This window comes from Atta cephalotes (assembly GCF_000143395.1).
Source record: "Atta cephalotes unplaced genomic scaffold scaffold00031, whole genome shotgun sequence".
NCBI classification, from domain to species: domain Eukaryota; kingdom Metazoa; phylum Arthropoda; class Insecta; order Hymenoptera; family Formicidae; genus Atta; species Atta cephalotes.
In genome coordinates, this window is record NW_012130095.1 from 183566 (window position 1) to 197057 (window position 13492).

General features: G+C 34.3%; 1 protein-coding gene across 1 annotated transcript in view; it reads right to left on the reverse strand.

The window, feature by feature from the left end:
• Positions 1-13492, reverse strand: part of LOC105621008 (RNA-binding protein Musashi homolog Rbp6) — a 339167-nt gene that overhangs the window by 181047 nt on the left and 144628 nt on the right. The window lies entirely within an intron of this gene.

The window sequence follows — 13492 nt, forward strand, 5'->3', positions numbered from 1 at the left end:
TATATATACTATTATATTAATGTACAGGATATTTAGTTAAAAATTAATAATTACCAAACACAATAAAGAATATTAAAGAAATATTCTATTCAGTTAATTTTTTTAAATAAGCTATACTTTAACGAAATTTTTATCGACAATATAGAATTATATTTTTAATGCATTGTTGAATCTGTAGTGTCAAAACCTAATGTGAATCACCACTGCTCCTATTCAATTATATCGTCATTTTATACTAAAACAATGGTTATACATGTTACACTATATAGTATCGAATTGACACGATATAGTGTCAAATTTAATAATCGCTTTAGTATAAAATAACAATATTTAGTAGGAGTAGTGGCGACTTACATTAGATTAAATTTGACACTTGATTTAACATTGTATCAATCCTATATACTTTTTGAGGAACTTGTAATTAGAAATATGTGAAATAGTATCTATTCAAGTGACCTTCGCGCAGCCGCGTCTGATTAAACCTTTCTAATTTAACATATAAAAAAAGTTGTATTTACTGACGATATAAAAAAAAACGGACGTATCCTATACGTATCGCTTTGCGCTTCTCTCGTGAACCAATAAGCGCATCCATGCGAGTTGCTGCAATTTATGTCGAGCCGTACAAGCCGAACTAATTTCAGTAACAACCGCGGCGGGTCAGATCGGATGTAACGCTGGTCTCCCGCGGGAGTCCCCGTCGCTGTGTCCTGGCACGCATAACCGGAAACGGTACGTTTCCAATGCGCTACGGTCATCTCCCTTTTTTCCATCCCCGTCCTCCCTTGACGTCCATCGCTTTTTTAAACTCTTGCGTCCGCAGTCAGTCGAACAGGGACACGGCGGCGGACATCGTCCAATTTTCCGCGTTTCATTGTATTTTATCGGCAGCACGGATATCTTTAATCCGGTTGCTGCGCGAATTTTTATCGTTTCGCGAAAAATATTTGGCTTTAGAAGCACAGTGTATATGAAATCGTAAAGCGGAATTATAAAGATAATTGAAATAATTTTGCGCTCACGGTTAGTAAAAATCATTTAATTTTACATTAATATTAACTGTTAAATTCATAATGTCAAATTATATTCAATTTAGTTATTTTTAATCATTTTTGTAAGTCGCCTATACGGCTTTTGCTCAATATGTCGTTAATTTAACTAAAACAATGGAGTTAGATAATTTAATTGAAGAAAATATATTAAATTTACTTCAAATTTATTTTATTTACTACATGCATACGTTAATATAAACTTTGAAAGTAATCACAAAAATGGATTGATTTATATTTTGACACATGTGGAAGTTAATAATAACAAAATATTATTTAACTCAAGGAATTGGGTTACTATTGCACCTTTGATATCTAACAGAGTGTTCCAGTGATATAATTTGTATATTTGTAGCGGAAACACTGAAAAGTTTTTGAAGTTTAAAGTGAAAATTTTAATATAATAAATGACCTTATTAAACAGAAACATATTTTAAATTAGTCAAGGCGGTTCCAAAAATCTCCAAAAGATCATATTTTAAGATATATCTTATTTATATGACCTACGATACATCAATCATCCACTTTCCACTGAAATCGATCCGATGGAATGAGAAATATTTTTGGGAATGAAACGATGTCAGTGACGATTAAAACTCTGTTTTCGATAGCGTCAACTGCTAGTGGAGATTTTTCCATCTGAGTAAAAAATACTTTTTATTACCGTGACGCAGTCGCAATGAACTTTCAGCGTTTAATTTCAAAGAGTCAGTTCAGCGTTTCGAATCTACACTTTTATTACGAGTGTGCCAATCGCGCGTAATCGCGCTCGCACAATCGTCGCCCGATTGGTTCGTTAGATGTGTATTTATGTAAAATCGCTTATCATAATTTACGCCATCGCACGTTAATATTCAGCCAACGCTACCCGTAATTCGCAGTTTTCAACTGGGATTTATATTCAATTATATCGCGCGGCTCTTTTCCTAAAACCGCTCGATCAGAGTACGATTATACATGAATGGCGAACGATATTATAGATATAATTTGTGGAAAAAATGATATACAAGTTAAGTATACATAAATTTCTCTTTTAATATTGAAAATATTCTACATCAAAAGAATGAGAAACTAAATTCTGACTAATACTACAGTAACGTATATACTTTATATAAAATTTATTAATATTTAACTTTGTAATATTGTCGTACTTTGATGTGCAGCTAGCAAATGATGATGCAGAAAAAAAAATTATTTTATATAAGAAGATATTGGATTATATATTTTATATCACTTCAAAATTAAAATGGTTCTTTAAATCGAGTTATCATAGAAATGTCTAATTTTTTTGTATAATGAAGTTAAAGTACCGAAATTGACATGTGCAATTTCTACGATAGATTAATGATGAAATAAGAGAGAAAAAAAAAATTGAAAATGTAATCTTTCCCATATAACTTATTATTAGTGATGAAATAAGACTCGTAGACGCTTCTTTGACTAACTGCACACAAATCTTACTATAAATACTTTTCTCAAAAACGAGATTATAATAGTTTAAAAAATTACATTGACTGTTGTTTACACTTAATGCCCGTTTCCACTAATGTAGATTAACTTTAATCTCGGTTTAACTTACTCTTCGTCTTTCTCTAATCTTTAGAACTAGAAAAAAACAAAGATAAGTTGAACTGAGATTAAAATTAATTTATATTGGTAGAAATAGACATTAATCGGATTTAATAATATTCGTAGTTAGAAACTAACCTATTCTATTATTATTTCTATTTCATTCTATTTTTCAGAGGAATATAGTTATGAGATTGATCAGTTTCATAACTACAGATGTTATGAAACTCGATTAAGTATACTGTGTAAATGTGATCATTAATCCCTATTCTTCCATTATGTTCAGATCCTTACTTTATTGAATTAACACTTAAACTGAACTTTCTATGTGCAGAGGCACAAATCGACACAAGAGTCTTTTTTTGACTTTGTTTCTTACTGATTTTTGAACAAGAGCAGGACTTTTGTGTCAACTTGTGTCTCTTGTTGGAAATATTTTTAAAATACTGCTACAACATTGCTGAAATAATATTGCAAAAAGAAGTCTTCGTAATGTTTCTGCAACATTATATTGCAATATGCAACATTGAAATGTTGCAGCAATGTTGCTACAAGTTGTTGTGCTGTACGGGTATTTGCATATAAATTTAACCTCGAAAAATAAATAATCTTGTTTTTGTTCGATGAAAATTCAGCTCTTTTGTAGTTTACTATCACATGTTACATACTATTTCATTAAAACATACACGTAGTTTTTAATATCTAATCCAAATTATGCAGACATTTGCAATTCTGGGCCCTGATGAGGCACACTAAATTTTCGGCAATAAAGAACCTTAAATTTGATGTATGGTTGATGTGTGCTTATTTTTTTTCTTTTATGTTACTAGTTAGGTTGGATTATTTACGTTAATAAAGGCGTAGAACGTAAAGGTTTTGTCAAAAAGATGTGAAATGTATAAAAAATCTTATGTTATATTAATACATTTAATATACACAATTGGACCATCTGTGTCCTTAGCGGTTTCTTTAATATTAGAAATATCTGGCTAAATAATGATCTATATTCTTTTTCTAAAAAAACTTTGATATCTAGAGGATAAGTTTTGTGCCGATTCTTGTTCCTGCGTATCCTTCGACGAGAACATTTTAGAAATTCATTTTAGAACACGAAAGATCTATCGTGTATAGTATAACTTTTTTTACACTTAAAAATTTTTATTTTTCCTTTTTCTCAATTAATTCTTGTTTATACAGCAAAAATTTCATGAACTATTAAAAAAAATGAAACGATTTGTGTTGAATACTTTATAAATACAAAAATATTTAAAAAACATAATAAAATTCAAAAATAATCAATCAAATAAAAATTTATAAACATTCTTTCTAATTAACTGTAAATTTTTGTAACGCAACATCAATGATAAAATGTGCTGCTTAAAATATAAATATAAACGTTCAATTTATATCCATTTACACCCATTTATATAAAAAATACTATTTTCGGGTTACTCACAATTCAGTAACTAAACTTTTTAGACAGTCAATACTTAAACTATTTTTTCTTTTGGAATTCAGACTATTAATTTTAAGATATTGGAATATATTTTTCCTTTAAATATTTTTGTTCTAAAGTTCTTTTGCATGAAAAAATGCATTTTTTCTCACTTTGTCAACTATAATTTGTTATAACATTTATATACAATTTTTTATAAATATATAATTTTACAAATATTTTTTAAATAATAAAGTATATATATTGTAAGAATCACTTGATAATTTTTATATTATTAAGATATTTGTGTAAAAGTAAAAATTAATACAAAACACAAAAAATCGTGTAGTAAAGAAAATAACACTGTGTATACTAAAAGTAATTATAAAAGTGATCTATTTTTTCGCGGATATAAAATGTATCAGTAACAATATTGTATTACTTATTAATATTAAATCTACAAATAAAATAAGAAAAATGAAATATATCATATATATAAATAATAACTTAAACAATGTTATAAAATATTTTTAAATATATTTTCTAATTAATTTGTGTAATATAACAAATGTGCATTTTTCTCTATAATGCATTTTACAAGAAACGATTTGACATCTCAGACTTAATTTTAAGTGTGTTTTACAATTAATGTAGTCTATAATTTTTTAGTAAAATTAGAACAGATAAGTTATTCTTTTCGGGCATGCGTCATAAAATGAAACGTACAGCTGAGCGGCATTATCTTTAGCCGCGCATGCATTTATAAGAGAATAAATAAAGAGCAATGGTATCGGGGTGCCCCTTGAAAAGTGCATACTGCTTGAGATTTAATTACAACGCTCCGGAGACTGCGCTGGGCAAAAAGAGTTTATAAGAACTCATGAATATACGAGGGCTTTTACGACGACGTTAATAGAAAGGTTCCTGCCGGTCCGCAAAAACGCAGCTTAGGTGCGCCCTATTCGCTCGCAGTTTACCAACCCCCGGGCCTTTCGAAGTATCGAACGGCTAAGTTCAATCGGGAGCGCGATATTAATATGCGCAAAGCGCCCTTTGGCGAGCCCTCCTCATACTTGACCTCGAAACGAATAATTCCATTCGCCAAGCACGGGGAAACTATCGTACCAGAGGCAGTTAGACTTCGCTAGAGAATATTACCGCAATCCATGTATGTAGTTATGTACATGTGTATGCACCTTTACGTGTACGTATGAGCATGTGTGCATAATAATACGACAGTGAACTAATTCTATTAATTAATTAGTGTGCATAGAGCGTTACTGAATTTGCTTCACATCCATTATTTTATCTCTAATATTTATCGAGCTCAGATATTGATACCATATTATCAGAGATATATTCGATAGAGCGTACAATTTTTAAAATTACATATTAAGAGGATTAATAATATTGAAGTGATTAAGTATAACTGCGGGGAACGATAATCAAAAAAGATTTTTTTTTCATTAATTTCCCAATGAAAACTGTCAGAATTCTTATATTCCTTTCAATACCTACCTTGCAAAAATTTAAAGTTTCTTTATTAAAAATTTTTATACTCACTTTAATGACGTTACAGAACACGTACTCGGTACACGCAACAAAATTGTACTATAAAATTTTAATCAATCAAACGATTCTGTTTATTTCCACTTTTTTCCTTTCTCTTGAAAATCCATTGCACTCCTCTTTACGCCCTCCTCACAGTTGACACTCGAAATATCGCGGACGGGACACTCGTGGAGAGAGGGGTAGAGGCCGAGAATTAATAGCCGGTGGCACAAATTGAACGAGGGAGAAGAGGGGGAGGGCTTCCAACGCCGCGGAACGACTACGTGATTACGGGTTAATCAGAATTAATTAAGTACCGTGGCATGCGCGTCACTACTTCGTTACTGTGACGTGTCAAGTGCCACCCCCTGCCCCCCTCTTGTACACGGGTTCGGTCCCCATCGGCATTGCCGGCGGACCAAGTATACAGGTGTATACGTGCGCGTCTGTGTGATCCTAATGAATGATATGCGCCCGCATACGCCCGCATATTGTAAGCCCTCCGGGATTTAAGCGTGGCGAATCTCCGACAGAGAACAAGGGGTTAAATCAGATGCGAGATGCAACCGAGAATGTTAAGCGAATGATATCCGCGTCTCGTCTTAACAATCTCAAACCTCCACGTACGCATAATGAGACGTGAGACTTGTTTAGCTACAGTCAATTCTTAATAAGAAACAAAGAAGTATCATATTCATAGAGAATTTATTTTTATATTGTTAACATTTCACATTAAATTCTTTTTTACTAACACGAAATATATTATTTTTATTGAGTTTAATATTTCGTTAAATACAAGTACAAGACAAGTATTTTGAGCCAGTGATTGAATATAGCGCAAAAAATTCAATCGCAATTGAAGGAGAGAAAGTAAGAGAGAGGAAATTAATTTGTATTAAAATATTAAATACATATATTTACTAGCTCAATTGAATATAATTCAAATTAAATTTCGGAGCTATTCGAACCTGGCTAATTAGTTTATGCCAATTTGTATATTACAAAATTCTTTTACAGAATATAATCTAATATGTCATGTTTCGACCTTCAATATGGTCCTTTTCAGTGAACAAATTAAAACTCAAGTACAAATACATAAATACAGTATAAACACATAAATTTTTCGTTAATTTATTTACACAACAAATCTCCATTGGATAATAAAGGCATTACGTGACTCGAATAACATGAAGTATAGGATCATAAAATAGATAGGCGGTTCATTAAAAAGTCAAACATAAAGCAGTGGGTAGCAGCACAGTAGCAAGCATTTTAATTATACTTCGAATATGAAGTTATATGTGTTTATACTGTATGTATTTATACTTGAATTTGTTCACTGAAGAGGACTATATTGAAGATCGAAGCATAAGATACATTAGATTATATTCTGTAAAAGAATTTATAATATACGAATTGGCGTAAGCTAGAGAGAACTAGCCAGGCTCAAATAGTAGTTTGAATTTGTATTTATATTATATGTACAATACTTACTTATAACTTGTATTTGTATTATATATACAATATTCACGGCAGATCAGCCTTTATAAAAAATTTAAGAAATGTGAAAGATTAGGAGGATGTTGTTATGAACTAGCAATTATAATAAAGCTTGTACTTCGGATAAAATACTTCAATTATCCGCAGTGTAATGTTTGAGAACAGGTTGTTCCAAGTGTTGCATTAAGAAGCCACGAATTTGCGGCATCAAACTTTCTTGCATGTATCGGCGTGAATAAATGTTACCGCAATGAGATAAACTCGGAGGTTTATGCGAGAGTTCTCTCTCTGTCTCTTTCTCTCATTCACTCTTTTTCTCCCTCATTCTCTCTTTCTTTCTCTCGTGCAGAAGCATTTCCTCCATGAGACGCGGCATCACCCCAAAACTTCACTTGATATTCGCCAACTCAAAAGTATGCCAGGACGAGTGCGCGCAAACGCAAGAATATCCTCGCGAAATGGGGAAATTTCTGGAGCGAACTTACATGAGGAAAATGGCGGCGCTAAATGCATCGCGGTGCATTCTCGCAGGATGATCGGCCGCAGCACTTCGGGAGGGTGAACTTTCGGAATGAGCTTCTTACATCTCTGTACTGCCTTATTAACACGTAGGCTAATAATAGTACAAAGATATCTAATCCTGTACAAAGTTCTCATGCAGCCGAAATTGGTACGCGAACAATGCTAATCATTGTTAGTGCTGCAATCGTAAGCGTCAGTGCAAAAATATATGTAAGCGAAAAGAGAGAGTGAAATAAAAAAAATTTTATCTTATGCTCAAGTACAGCAAAGACATTTTTGTAATTTATATGCTTAGTACATATAGATATCGCATTTGAGGATAACGCGTCACGTTTTAACGCTACAGTGCTGCAGTGTAACGAAAGCATCACGTATCGCTTAGTTTTCATAATATCTCTTTGTCTTCCGTGAGAGTGCAGTATGATGTCAACAGAGTTTTGCAAAAGCACCAAACTGTCGTTGGCATTCAACGCATTAATCCTTTATGGCCTAAACTTCTTTAAGTACGAGCACAGCTGTACGGATGCACGAGACGCAAGTTGCTCGTGTGATTCCCTCATTTGTGTACAAGCAGGAAATCTTATTACTTAATAAGTCTATGAGAAGCTGTAATAAACTAGGACAAAGCGGTTTCTCGCTAAAGTGATGTTGGACCATATGTTTAATAATTAATCAAAATAGCAATTATTTCTAATGCAAAGAATTAAATCCAAAGAATTAAAATTAAAAGTTTCCGTTGCTTTCAATGTTCTGTATCATCTCTCTACTACACTTCTTCGCCGTTTTATCGTCTCTTCACAACTCGTTTTTTCTAACAATTCCCATGACTAAAACATCCCATGTCCAGTGACTGGTAATTTGGATCGAAAAAAAGAGAGACTGGGATTTGTGAAGCTATAAAGCTCTTAGAGGCTTTGATTTCTCTAATACTCGTAACAACGTTGCGCGGGAGTTCTTCGCCCATTTTCTCTTCCTTCGGATCACGAATACGAGCGCAATAAAAGCGCGAGCGAGCGGAAAGTACCTGATCGACGTTGAATAGACGGAAGAAAAGAAGAGAGACGGAAGGAGAAGTGGGAAGCGGAGGGTCTTGAAGAGAAACGTAATTCTGAGCGGCTCGCTGACCGTAGGCCAACTTGAACACGTACGAGGTAGCGAGATGATGATGCCCTACACCTAACAATGCCGTCGAAAGGCGTCTAATTAAATAAGACACACGCGGGTATGTCGCGACATTAACAAGTCTCTGGAGAATATACACCAACGCCCGGTGGTATCATCATCATCGTCATAGAAGTTGTTGGCGAGTCGTTACAAGAGGAAGCTGGAGTATCATCCACGAGGAAGGAAATCAGCAACCTTGTTTAATTGTAGTGCTTCCTGTACACGTCGTCTAGAATATTTTTAAAAGGGAAAAGATGCCCGATAATTCAGTTAGGTAAGTTCCAAAATTTCGAATCTGTCAATTATCAATTTTCTTCTACTTATAAAATTAAGAATAATATATATTTATCACAAATTTGTAAATATTAAAGATACAGAACTGGAGTGCTCTTTATAGATGTATAACAGAAAGCATAATTATAATATTACTTGTTAATAAAAGTTGAGTTATCGCATAAAGTGACAATCAACGTAGTTTAACGTCGAGATAACGGTGTATATGTATTCCGCCTTTAATAACACCATCAGTCGAGAGACGTTGACGACGGGCGCGTCGAGGGAGCAATGCAATCCTCCAGGGGGTGGTTCGTCGTGCACGACGCGATATTCTTACCCTCTGCTCGCGTCCGTAAGTATCGCGCCATTTACTTCGTCATCACGTACCGCGACACCAACCACACGCGATCACGCCATTGGCGTGTCCGCCAGAAGTAAAATCACGGCCACGCGGAAAATTTACTCGCGAATATGATATTTTCTATTGTTCGCCATCATATATCCTCTTATTTTCCACGATATTATCTGGTACAGCTACATTTTTTTCGAAACAAGCAAGAATAAGCGTTGATACTTTGTGAAGTATAATCAACATGTAGTTTATATACATTCTAAAAAATATAGGTGGATTTAATATGATGCAGTGTTTAAATAAAGTGTTTAAATAAATTTCTATGTTGATGTTTATATCAACACGACAAGAATTATATAAACACCGCATGATATTAAATTCACACTTATACTTTTTACAGTGTATACAAATTTATCTGTCAAATAGATCTAGGATGTTTTAGTTTCTTCAACATGCTTACTTGCAACTCTTTGCAGCTTTTGAAGCTTTATATCTCAAAGTAAAAAACTGCTACGGTCGTATCACTGTTAGTAACGCTCGTGTGCGTGAATTAGATGAAAATTATTGCTGTTAGCGATACACTTAGTGTAATTAACGAGTCAGGATATTTCCTTTTAGAAATAAATTCTTGAAACTCACAGTGCACAAGACATGAGAAACTTCTATCCAATCTCCTAATAGATATGTCGAATTTTTCAAAGAGAGTTGAATAAGAATTTTAAAGAGATGCTCGTTTTTTTTAATGATAGTGGTCGTGAAGCTCGCTTCGACTACTGAAGAAGCGAAAATATTACGGGCATTTCGCGGCATCTAATTCCGCAGAGTGACGACTAAGCCTGCTATATGCAGCGGCAAAGCTGAAACTCGATACCAAGCAACGTTGTCGGAAGAAAATGGTCATGGAGAAACACTTTGTTTCTTAGATTATTTAAAAGATGGTACGTTAAGATCGACAGTACCTTGCGCAGAAAACTCCTCCTGATAAAAATTTAAACGAACTTCAATTGCGTTACCAATTTATCTCTTCGCTTTATATAAATATTTTATATGCATTGCAAGAATCAGTACGCTGATATTTATTTTTACTTAATTCGCGAGCTTGCAGAAATTGCCAACGTATTGTATCGTATAATTTAATGCCAAATATAATTTTCTGCTCCTGTAAATTTCCAATTAAAACCGTAAATCAAACACGTGAAATAAACATTAGCAACGTTTAGTATTGAAGATAATAATGCAATTTAAATTAATTAAAAAGAAATTAAAAGTAACTAGGAAAAACATATTAATTGATAATAATTACGTTTAAATAAAAATAACAGCAAAGTAGACAAATAGCAATAATTAAAAATAAACGGTGACAAAATTAACTGTACACATTTTTCTTTCTGTGTTTTTTGTTTTATTGTCTTTTAACGTTGAACAAAATATTCACCAGCTATATTACCACTAACGACATCAATTCACCATCTGCGTTAACAGCGCTTCCTTTAAATGTCGACGATAATAAAGCGGCGATAAAGTAATCCGAATAAATTCCTCGCGGCGCGCCGGGGATGAAAGACGGCGTCGGTAACGGAGGGAATCAAAGCTCCCTAAGGAGCCGTGAAACGAAACTGTCCCTCGCGGCGAGGAATTCCTTCGCGCCCCGTCGAAATTCCGTGCATCCGGTAAATACGCGGAAGGCGCCACGTTGGAATTCAATCATTATGCGGGCTAGCCCGTCGCCCGACGGTCCGCGCACGCCGCTTTACTTCTCACCCTCGTCCACCGCATTGTTGGTCAGCTTGTGACACACAAGTTCCGAACTAGTAGAATATTCCTACGAGCCTTCCACGAGCCGGTGACAACTGTCTTGGGGCTTCCCGCGGTATTCGCCTTACATTGGCGAGTGGTGGACAAAATGCGTTCACTAAAGGTGGAACGTCTTGTTGTAGCTGACAATGAAAGACCAGCAAATTGACATTCACTGCAAGGTTAGAATACAGAGCATAGAAGAACGAGCATTGAAGAACAAGAAATCATAAAATTAAAGTATTATATGGATAGTAGAAAACATTATACAAGAATCATGTAGGGGAAATACACCCTTTTTAAAGGTACTCGAGGAACATTGATGCACTTCTCGAACATTTCGACGTATGCCATGCAATGCATCATTCATGGTAGGAACGTCAAGATTATAGATTGATCTATAAATCAAGCGAAAAGAAGGCGCGTGATTCTACCTCATGTTTGAAATGAAATTTCCGTTGGATGATGTCCATGTGTTCCACACGAAAACTTAATGAACGAATTACGATCACATTTGAAGTACATAGTTATGATTGAGTTGCTTTCAGATTCTAATAATAATAACAACGTTATATATTATGTTATATATTATGTTATATATAGATGTTCATGTAACTTTAACCTAATTTTTATTTTTTAGGATATCATAGTAATAAAGAGATGTGTGATTTTAAATTATAAATTATGATAATTATAAATTTTGATATATTTTAGAATATCTATGCTGCAATTACAAATTTATGTCCGATTCTACCAATGATAGTTTAATTTTAATCTTGATTCAACTAACTTTTTATCTTTTTTTAATTCTGAGAATTAAAAAGGATGAAGAATAAATTGAATCAAAATTAAATTTAATCATTGATAGATAATTGTTCCGTCATAACAATAATAGCTACAATAGTTGATTTGTCTCTCAATTGTACCGTGCTGACTTTTGTCAAAATCTTTTCAATATGTTAATAAGAATAATAATGACTGCGATTAAAAAAAAAAATTTTTTTCTAACCCAACGATTATCGGAATTTTTCCAGACACTTTACTTCCAATCTCGGTCAATTTTATCTTTTCTAACCCTCAGACGAGATATTTTCAAACGCCGACGGAACTTGCGAGTGGAAAGCATCGCGAAAATTATACTGACATGTAGATCACGTTATAGCAATGTGGTAGCATGGAAAATTTACTTTTACGAGGCGATAAATAAACCGCCAACTTCGTTTGCGAATTACCATCTCGAAGTACCATCGAGAAAGAACGTTTTCGGCATTTGTCGTAGTGTAGATCACACATTATCCATGAAGCATGACATTTATATTCTTGAAGAACGGTCGACTTTGAAATCTGAATTTGAATCTGACCAAGTTAAACTTTGTTAATTTTGATTCGCATGATTTTACGGCTCAACATGAATGAGCAAACGATAATTTCATTTTATGCAGAAGTATAATAAATTATTTCGAATTATTGCAAAATTAGAATAAGTTAATATGTTCGAACTTTCTTTCTCTCTCTCCTAGGAATATTGTCTCACGTTTTTTAAACATAGTAACAAGTTTTCTAAACATAAGTTTTCTTAAATATAATATGTATATTGACTTCTTAACTGTTATAAATATTTAATTTAATGAATGTGATATTGCAACTGTGTAATTAGTATAAAAAAATCATGTAAGTTTAAATATGTATATTTGAATAGATTAATCAAATTGAGAATCACGCAATTGGAATATGCAAGATTGAGTACGAGTACGCGAACAGTAACGACGATATCGGTCCCCAGGGGTGTCAGGCCGTCCCCCTAAGAGGCAGTCGATATCGTGCTATCGAAGCTCCGACGTGTACAAGGGTAAATCATGGCACCCTCTACCTCTATTGGGGCTGATGGGGTGACGAGAGAGCGTGATGGCAAGCACTAGTGAGCAGCCTGTCTCCGTCATCGTCGTCGCCGACGACGACGTCGTCGGTAGTATTAGTAGTGGTTAACGGGGATAAGGGAGGAAATGGAGGGTGTTGCCGAGTCCCGACATGCCTCGCTTCGATTAATCAATGGGAATGGCATTTCGGAGAGGTGCTAGGCGGAGGTGACGGCGGAGGTGGTGGTCTGTGTGCCCTTCGAGGATGCCAACAGAAGTGACTACCGTCACGCGGATTGAAGGCCAGAGATGAGGCAGGGGAGAGAAAAGAGAAGAGATGACGACAGGGTGGACACTTTTGATGAATAGTGCCCACGAACGGAGCCAGTAGGCTTCCGGTTTGCTCTCTTTCTCTCTCTCTCTC